The 10,323-nt window shown below is 42.6% G+C and overlaps 1 pseudogene; it reads right to left on the bottom strand.

Moving 5' to 3' along the window:
- Window positions 1-205: 205 nt before the first annotated feature.
- LOC102856602 lies at window positions 206-1,302 on the bottom strand (annotated as a pseudogene).
- Between the last annotated feature and the right edge of the window lie 9,021 nt (window positions 1,303-10,323).

Genomic DNA, 10,323 nt, shown 5'->3' with positions numbered 1-10,323 from the left:
CACCAACTTCTGTCACCCTCATCATTCGTTTTTAAATCCTGACTCAAGTGCAAAAAGAAAAAAAAAGAAATTAAAATATTTTAAAGAAAAACCAACAAGTAAAGCCATGCCAATTCTCATCTCCTTTTTTCCTGAGCAAGTTAGGTGGGTTTTGTGTTTTGTTTTTTTTTATCAAGGAAGGGTATAACGCAACTTAACAGTCTGCCTAGAAGCATTTGCGGTGGACGATGGAGGAGCCAGACTCTTCCTTTTGCTGATCCACATCTGCTGGAAGGTGGACAGGGCGGCCAGGATGGAGCCGCAGATCCACACGGATCTCAGGAGGAGCGATGATCTTGATCTTTTTCGTGCTGGGGGCCAGCACTGTGATCTTCTGCATCCTATCAGCGGTGCTTGGGTACATGGTGGTCCCACCGGACAGCACTGTGTTGGCGTAGAGATCCTTGTGGATGTCAACATCACACTTCACGATGGAGCTGAAGGTAGTTTTGTGGATGCCACCAGCCTCCATGTCCAGGAAGGAGGGTGGGAAGAGTGCCTCAGGGCAGTGGACACGCTCATTGCCGATGTGATGACCTGCCCATCGGGCAGCTTGGAGCTCTTCTCCAAGGAGGATGAGGAAGCCACCATGGTGGCCTCTCCTGCTCCAAGTCCAGTGTAACAGCACAGAGTTTCAACTTCAAGTCATGCACACTTTCCCACTCAGCCGAGGTGGTGAAGCTGTAGCCTCGCTGGGTGAGGATCTTCATGAGGTAGTCGGTCAGGTCCTGGTCAGCCAGGTCCAGACGCAGGATGGCATGGGGGAGGGAGTACCCCTCATAGATGGGCACAGTGTGAGTGACCCCATCGCTGAAATCCATCATGATGCTGTGGCCTGGCCAGAGGCATACAGGGACAGCACAGACTGGATGGAGACATACATGGCAGGGGTGTTGAAGGTCTCGAACATGATCTGGGTCATCTTTTCCCAGTTAGCCTTGCAGTTCAGGGGGGTCTCTGTCAGGAGCACAGGGTGCTCTTCGGAGGCCACATGCAGCTTGTTGTAGAGGGTGTGGTGCCAGATCTTCTCCAGGTTGTCCCAGTTGGTGACAGTGCTGTGCTCGATGGGGTACTTGAGGGTCAAGATGCCTCTCTTGCTCTGGGCTTCATCCCCCACGTGGGAGTCCTTCTGGCCAAGCCCACCATCATGTCCTGGTGCTGAGGGAGCCCCACGATGGAGAAGACAGCCTGGGGGGGCGTTTTCACCCATGAAGCTGGCCTTGCACATGCTGGAGCCTTGTTGACCATGAGCGCAGCGGTATCATCCGTGGTGAGCTGGGGGTGGCGGGGGTGAACCGGCGGTGAGGACTGCTGAGAGGCCTGTGCTGCAGGGCAGAAGGCTTTAACTTTGCCAGTTTGAAAATCCTCCCCCATGGATTGGTGTTGTTGGACCTTCAGAGTTACAACAAAGATGCCGAAAGCAAAGAAACTGACAGTCTTTAATAAAAATAAAAATGAGTCCAGACAATGCTGTGAGGGTGAAGCAATTATCACCCCTAGTTCAAGGAGGGGCCATGGACGGCACTGAACTCCTAATATGTGATTTGTGTCACTTCATATTACTGTGTGGGCTCCCTTTACCCATTCTGTTTTGCTTTTGCAGACTTTTAATTTCCATGTTTGGAGAAGGAACTGTCATTTGGTTCCTGAGGAAAAGTCCTTTTAAAAAATTTGAGATTAAAGATTTGGTGCTCACAACAGTTCAGGAAAAATGAACTTAGCTCCCCATTAAAGTTACAAAAGGGGGGGACCCTAAGATTTCTCATTCATTTACTCCCGTTTTTCTAAAGCCATACTTAACACTGTCTGGACTCTTGCAGTAAATTCTCCTATTCTTACAATTTCATGAACAATTTCCTTTACAATGATTAGCATAAGACAAGTTCCTAGAAGGCAGAGGTTAACGGTGTTCCACATGTCCAAACTGCTGTGCCCTCCACCATCCAAAGTTCTTCCTTCAGGCCTCCCACGGCTACCTATGCATTTGAATTCCACGGTTTGCTACAAGGTCTCACAGAAACGCAAAAACCATCCACAATTGTGGATGTAGGCAGATGACACCGATGGTCCAAGAGATTGGACAACAATGAGCTGAGTGCCTGTAGGCTGGGGTTGTTTGTCAGTGTCCTCTTCAAAGAAGACTGTGTTTTCCTACAATGTCTCAGACTTATAAGCCACACCCAAAGGAGAATTGAAGGTAGTGGTGTATAGAATAATTTCTGGTAGGGTCTAGGTTGTCTCCCACCCTCATCCTATCCCATAACTTACCCTTGAATGGGGTCTTAAGACAAAAAGGTTAGAGTCCCAAGATGAAAGGCTATGGATGGAAGGGTCATATTATTTCATTCATTGTACCACAAGCCACCCCCACACCCCCAGCCCTTCCGGCCATTGATCCTTTCATACTCAAAAAGGTTACTTTTACCCTTACAATATACACAATCAGAAACAATCATGATTACACCTTCAGCAGGGTCAAGTATTACCTGAAGGTAGACTTACAACTTATTGAAATATTTAATAGTCATCAAGTACATTTGGTTAAACTAAAACATTCTTTTGTTGTCAAATTTGTTTAATCTTTATTTTTTGGCATCTGATAAAAGACTGAATAAGGAAATAACTTCATTTTAAGTACCAACATGTTCGATTCCCCACTGCATAACCAATTCCATCATCTTTACCTTCACTTTTATTTCTTTCCTTTTGTCATTTATGTTTACTCAAACTTTTCCACCTTGGGAAGGGATATCAGGCTCAGCCACCATGCCAGGCCACATTGCAGGTAGCAAGACCAGTCTGGCAGTGCTTCCCCTTTAGTCCATTCCCATTCACGGTGGGCAGGGTTATGTAGGGACAACAATAGTATATTATCTTGACCAATATGCAAGATCATAATTATTCACTGTTAAATTTTTAAAGTTGTTTTGTATACAAGCATCCATGTGTTGTGCCTTAAATATTTACATACTATTGATCCATAGCTTTTATCACCACATCTTGTCTAAGGTCCTTCCCTTCCTCCTCCTCTTCACCTTCGTTTTCAAAATTGGAATGAAAGCACAATCCATCCCAAGAGGCCCTCGGGAATTCTTGCACACCTATATAAGGGAACTGTTAGAATTCACTTGGGGACCATTCCTGCTTCCCCCTACAGGGACATGTGGTCCTCTAACTGCAACAAGGAAACAACTTCAGGTGATGTGGAAGGAACTTAAGAGAAACACTAGCACCCTCCCCTGTTTCCCCAAACACCCCTGAAAAGCATACACGTGTGAAGGGGACCACCCCATGCTTCCATGTTGAGTGAGCACACTCATGAAGAAGTGTAAGCCAGCCCTTCATGCCAAGATCTCCCATTTCAGAGACAAAATGTTTCACTTTCCCATTCAAATGGTCTGTAAAGCCAGCACTGAGGATAATAAGCAACATGGTACACTGTTCATGTAATATGTTTCCTGACACATTGTTGTAATTTGTTCCTTGCCTTGGAGGAAGTAGAAATTGATGGCCCAACCTACTATAGTTTCTTTTGTTCCAATGTTCCAATAGGTTTTGTTTTGGACTTGGCATTTGGTTGTTTTGATGGCTTTTTTTCCTTGAACACTTGAATCTGATACAGGAAATGCATAGCCCAGTCCAGAGTCAGTACCTATTCCTTTGAGGAATCCGTTTCATTGTTGCAATAGGTCGAATATAATTGACTCAGCTTTGTGCAGGAACTTCCTCTAAGGGAATTTGCCCCATAGTCATCAGCATAATCTCTTGATGGCAAAAAGTGGGTTAATTTGGCCTTTAGTGCCTCAGAGAGTGTAAGAGGTATTTGCTGGTTTCAGCTCTTGTCTGTATCACTCCAGCTGCACCATGCAGCTTTTTTCATGAGCCCAGTTCACCCCACCATGGGAGCACACTACCATGTCCACACACTGATTTCCAGTCACCTCTGATCCAGGGCAAGGGTTGCGATGAACATCAACATGTCTAATTTTAATGTCCTCTCAATTCCCAGATGACTGTCCACAGGTCCATGCCTCACTCCAGAGTCACCTGCAATTTTCTGTTGTCCACTAGCTAGATCCTATTAGCCAAGCTATTAGCCACTGCCCATGAATCAGGAAAAATCCTCCAGTATGGACTCACCACTGCCTAGTTTTTCCATCATGACTAGGAAGACAGCACGCAATTCAGCCCATCAAGTTGGACTGTTCATTCTTCAGGACCTTTCATCTACTGGTCTTAAGGCAGCAACTTTCCCCATCACATGTTGCCCATGTTCTAGGAAACTGCCATCTCAGAACCAAGCAGCCATCTGAACAGCACGGGGTTGTTCACAGTGCCCTGTCCATATGGCAATGGGCTCTGGCAACTTCTGTGGTAGAGTCAGGGTAGGACCAATGGACGAAGAGGTAATTGTTTAAAGATACTGTGGGTACATCACTGCATTCCTTCAGTGACTTGTTCCTGCATAAAACTTCCCATTCTATCATGCAAATATCTGGGGCACCACCTTTTAAAAAGTTTTCCAGATATCCAAGATACGGGTATTTTTTAGTTTTATAATTTTATGCCCTGTCATTCATGCAGTCCAAACAACAGATTGAATTCAGATGTTGTACATCAGGAAAACTAGTCTAGAATCTTCACGGGAACTGCAGGGCAGCTTTATCAAGTGTTTGTCTCCAAGTCCAGTTTCTATAAACACAGGTGGCAAATATTTCCAGAATGATGCCTGAAGGTGCGTTATCAGGTCCTGGAGGCCAGGGGACTACTTTGTGCAGTTTAGACAAAGCCTACCGTTGCTTGGAGGCCATTCAAAATGCAGTTTTCTTCTGAATGGCTTCATGGAATATTACCAGTGTTTCAAAAGGTGGGATATAAGTCCTTTGAAGTCCAAATACATCAAATGATGGGCCACCTGCTTAGACTTCAGAGCAGATTCTGACAGCAACTTATTCTTGGTTGCCTGTAAAATGTCACTGGCAATTCTTGCCCAGATTATTCCCAAGCAGAAGCCTGGATTTTTGCCAGATTTCTCATCTAGCCTCTGTTGGTCATAAAGGAACCACTGTTTCAAATCATTCCTTGCCTCTTCTTCAGGGTTTGATATTAACATGAGTTTATCATGTTATACAATTATACTGGCTAACAGGACCAAGTCCAGGTCTCCTCTAACCAGATTCTGGCAGTTGGCTGACAAATCCAAGTTAACTGTGGAGTTACACTGTAAAGGAAAAGCCAAGATCCTTCCTACACCAATGCTAGTTGTAGGTAACTGCTTTCCAAGTTTGGAATTCAGGTAAAGTTATTTGCAAGCTCACTCACCGAGTATGGATCTCCTTTTATCGGCTGCATTTTCTGCACCTCTGTTACTATGTCTGGAATTGCTGAAGCCACAAGTGGTTGCTGTGTACCATTGAGTAGGAACTGATCCATAGCTGGTTTTCAGAAGCATTTAATTGAATGGTAAGAGATTGCCCATCTTTCTCCCACAGAACAGCTGATTCAAACCGTGCAGCTTCTTACCACTAGGCCACCAATGGAACCACTGTCAGATCTCCGTGGTCTGCTGTTAATTGCAACAAACCATCTACCTTTTTCAAAGGTCATACAAGTCTGTTTTGCAGAGACTTTTGTCAGCACCAACAGCTCCAGCTTTTAAGCAATCTGATCAAGGCAGTTATCTCCTTTGGTCTACCAGATATCCTACATTTCAAATAAACACACAGTTGATTGCCTTTGAGTTGAGCATGACTCAGTGACCCTATTTGTTCAGTGAGCCATGAAAAGTTTCGAAGTTGATTGGATAAAAATTTGAGATCCTTACTGTGTTTTAAACCAAACGCAAATCTACAATGAATTAATACAGTTCTGTTTTGCAGGATCAAATTAAGGCAATAGTTTAACATTTTTACTTATTTGAGAATATGGGTAATCTGAAAGTTAATCCTAGTGACCTTTCAGGGTAATGGTGAGCACTGCCTTTTGGGCAATAATGCTTTTAAATAACCCATCTGTCCACCTGCAGAACTTGGCTTGCCTATTGAAAACCGGCTTCCGGTATCGTAATAAAATGTCTTGATATGAAGGTTTGGAAACAGGAGTGGCATCCACTGGAAACTGACAAATGTCTGTAGTTGTAGAGGGGCTTCAGGCCTTTTGTTCATAGGGTCACTATAAACACGTAGGTTTGGGCAATTTTTTTGGTTCCCATTGAAAAGTCTAATCAGTATTGACATTAAGGGCAGACTTACATGCCTTCAGCTTTATAATCAGGTAAAGGTAGTATTCCCCACTTAGACATCATAGTGTTAATACATTCAGGTAAAGAGATGAAACCACCTGACACATCTTTTACACCTTTCAATTCTTACCCAGACTTAGTGCATTAGAATCTTGTCAAGAAACAATGTATACAAGCTTTCTAAGTAAACCAGTGTAAGATATTTAAAAAAAAATATTTGAGGGAAAAATGTTTTTAAAAGAATCCTATGTTAGGAAGCTTCAAAAAACTTCTCCCCAGCTTTAGGTCCTTGTACCCCTCCTATTTTCATAATGGCCTGAAGTTCCCTGTCGGGGGTTGGACAAGACCCTGGTCCCCTTGTCAAGGAATATGTGAAGCAACTAGCTCAGCTGCCTAAGTGTTCCTAGGTGGGACTTCTGCCTCACGTAACCAACAGCATAATAGCTGCATTAACTAATCAGTTTCTAATCTCATCAAGAAACCCAAAGGATTTGCCTGCTGCAGCAGCCTCCCAGACATGGCCCAGGGCTTCATTGCACTATGGCAGTGGCACAGCACAGCATAACATCTTGGACTTGACACTTGGTGCTGATGGCAAAACCATTCTAAAAGGTCTCCAGCACATTTTCCAGGATCAGGGAATGATGGCATTGGTTGCACCCCTGCCAGGACGATGGCTACTTAGCCATGTACACCAATAAAAAAATGGCAACTTTGCCAGTTTGCAAATCTACCCCATGGATTGGTGTTGCTGGACCTTCAAAGTTACAACAATGATGCCCAAAGCAACAAAGAAACTACAGTCTTAAAAATAAAGACCCGAGTCCAGACAATGCTCTGAATGTGAAACAATTACCACCCCTAGTTTAAGGAGGGGCCATTGACTGCTACTAGCACTGAACTAGTACATGATTTTTGTTATTTCATATTACTGTATGGGCTCCCTTCACCCATTTTGTTATGCTTTTGTAGACTTTCAATTTCCCTGTTTGGAAGAGGAATTGTCATTTGGTTCTCAAGGAAAATTCCTTTTAAAAAATTTTTAGATTAAAGAATTGGTGCTTACAAGACAGAACAGGAAAATGAACTTTGCTCCCATTAAAGTTACAAAGAGGGAAACCCTAAGGTTTCTCATTTTCATTTACTCCCATTTTCCTAAAGCCATACTTAACACTGTCTGGACTCTTACAGTAAATCCTACTATTCTTACATCTATTTCATAAACAATTTCCTTTACAGTGAGTGATTAATTAGTACAAGACAAGTTCCTAAAAGGCAGAGCTTAACAATGTTGCAAGTATCCAAACTGTTATGCCATTCCATCATTCAAAGTTTCTCACTTCAGGCCTCCCGTTTCTATCTGTGCCATTGCTACAAGGTCACACAAAGTCAAAACCATCAGGGCAGTGGCTCACAATTGTGGATGTAGGCTGATGATGTCCATAGTCCGAGAGACTGAAGAACAATGAGCTGAGAGCTTGAAGGCTGCAGTTGTTGGTTGGCAGCTGCTGGCCAGCAGTACACCTATACCAGGTGAAAGCAGTGTCCTCTGCAAACAAGGATTCCGTTTCCTTCCTGCAGTGTCTCAGGCTTACAAGTCACACCCAAAGGAGAACTGAAGGTAGTGACTTACAAAATAACTTCGGGTAGGGTGGGACTTATCTCCCCCCAATGCTGTCTCCTAATAACTTATCCTTGAATGGGGTCTTATGCATAGACAGAGAGGTAAGAGTACCAAAATAATTTGGCCCTCCCATCCATCGTCTTTTCATTGTACTTCAAGCCACTCACTACCCACCCCCGCTGCCCTGGCTCTTTTGGTCATTGTTTCTTTTATACTTAAGGGGTTACATTGCCCCTTACAATCATTTCACACATCCAAAACCATCATTATCACACCTTCATCAGGGCAAATCAAGTATTGTCTCAAGGTGGACTTAGAGCTTTTTGTTGAAAAACAGTCAATAGCCATCAACTATGTTTGGTAAACAAACTTTAGAACAGCTTGGCCATTAACTTTTTGATCTGATAAAATTTAACTAGAAAAGGTAATTTCCTTTTTCTGTCTTAAATATCAAATAATGTTAGATCCCTCCCACCCTCCGTAACTCATTTAGCCATCCTTTTACCTTCACTTTTATTTCTTCCTTCTCTGTCATTTATGTTTGTCCCAACTTTCACCTTGGGAAGGGACATCAGGTTCAGCCGCTGTGCTAGTCCGCATTGTAGGTAGCAAGACCCATCTCGTAAGTGCTTCCCCTTTAGTCGACTCCCATTCATGTAGGGTAGGGTTACATAGGAACAAAACTAATTAACTATCTTAACTGCTAGGCAAAATAAAATTCACCATATACCTTAGTTTTGGTAAGGTAAGATTAATTCAATCAAGCCCTTGAGTATACCTATACCAAGAGGTATAGGTTATGGTTACAATCGTTTGCTTAGGGGATCACTCCTGATTCTACCACCTGTAGCTCAGTCCTTGATCCTGGGACTGCAACATCTGGCAGGGAAGCAATCTCAGATAATCTAAGAAGTAACTAAAGTATCAGCAGCACCCTCCCCTACTCTCCCCACCCACAAGAACATATGAGAAACAGTCCATTGATAGCTTTCCTCTTTCCCTCCACTTCTTGGTCATGTCGAGTGAGACAAATAATGTTAAGTGTGATACAACAAATGACTTATCCTTAATCATAAACAAAGTCTAAAACTATCAAGTTGAAGGCTATGAATGGAAGGGTCATATTCATTCATGGCATTACAGTGTTTCTAAGGGTGACTTGTGCAGACAAAGCAAAGTATGACAACAAAATGTGTGAAGATTTGGAGCACCAAGAGGGATGAACAGTCATTTCTCAAGCTTAAAGAACTGAAGGAGCATTTTCTAAAAAGAATAATCAACCCTCCAGTTGCATGACAAGCATTCTATTGGCAAAATATTCAATGATGCAGATTGGAAAAAAGAATGGCAGAGTCATTGTTTAACAAAAGTAATTTGGGTAAATTGAGCTATTTCAGGAGGTAGCATATAATCAAGAACTAAAGGTACTGTAACAGAAGCTGCACTGAAGATACAGGCCAAAGTGGAAGACTCCAGGAATTGACAGATGATCAGTTGTGTTTCAGCAAACAGATGCAGACCTAGACGTGCTCACTTGTCAACACCAAGAAATTTAGACTACAGCTACCTACCAACTAGAAGAGTTCCATTTTGTGTCTATTCCATTAAAAAGGTTATCCAACAGAGTGTAGAAACTATACATTAATACCTTGCTAAAGACTATCCAAGAATACCTTAACATAAGAGACCGGGAACTCCCAGAAATTGAAGCTGGCTTGAGAAGAGTGAAGCATATCATTGCTGACAACATATGCATTTTGCTTTAGAGCAAAGAACATCAGAAAGATGGTTAGTGGTGTTATAATTCTATAAAACATTCAGCTATGTGGCTCTCAATTACGGCCAACACTAAGAACAAATTCCAGAGCACAACTGTGGTCACGTGGACCTGCATGTTAAGTTCGGAAGCAGTATTTCTGTATAGTCAAGACTATATCCTTTCACCATACGTATTTAATTGCTATACTCAGAACTTGGGACTCTGAAGAATGACCAACAAGATTCAAGACTCAGAAACCTAAATACAGACAATACAATCTTGCTTGCTGAAATTTAAGAGGACTTTATTAAAAATTTTAACTTCCAGTAAGGATTTCTCCTCAAACACAAAGCCAAATTAAGCCCAAAAATAAGTTTTAGTACATCCACTTTCAACTGAAGCTTGAGTAGACAGTAAATTAACTGATTTATTTTCATTGTAGTATCCTAGTTTAAGAATTAAAATTGCAATATATTTTTGGTCTGTTTACTGAGAAAAGTTAACTTTGGGAAGCAATATGGCTCTAATTAAAAGGCGCATTGCCATGGGAAAGTCTGCTGTCAGGGACCTCTCCAAAGTACTGAAGAGCAATGGTGTCTCTCTGGAGACTAAGGTGCGTCTGATACAGGCTATGGTCTTCGCAATCACTTGTTATGCATC

This window comes from Elephantulus edwardii, unplaced genomic scaffold, assembly GCF_000299155.1.
Source record: "Elephantulus edwardii isolate Elephantulus edwardi_28Jun2011 unplaced genomic scaffold, EleEdw1.0 scaffold00074, whole genome shotgun sequence".
In the NCBI taxonomy this organism is placed as follows: Eukaryota; Metazoa; Chordata; class Mammalia; order Macroscelidea; family Macroscelididae; genus Elephantulus; species Elephantulus edwardii.
The sequence above is the reverse complement of the archived record's forward strand: the minus strand, read 5'-3'. Positions and strand labels throughout refer to the sequence as shown.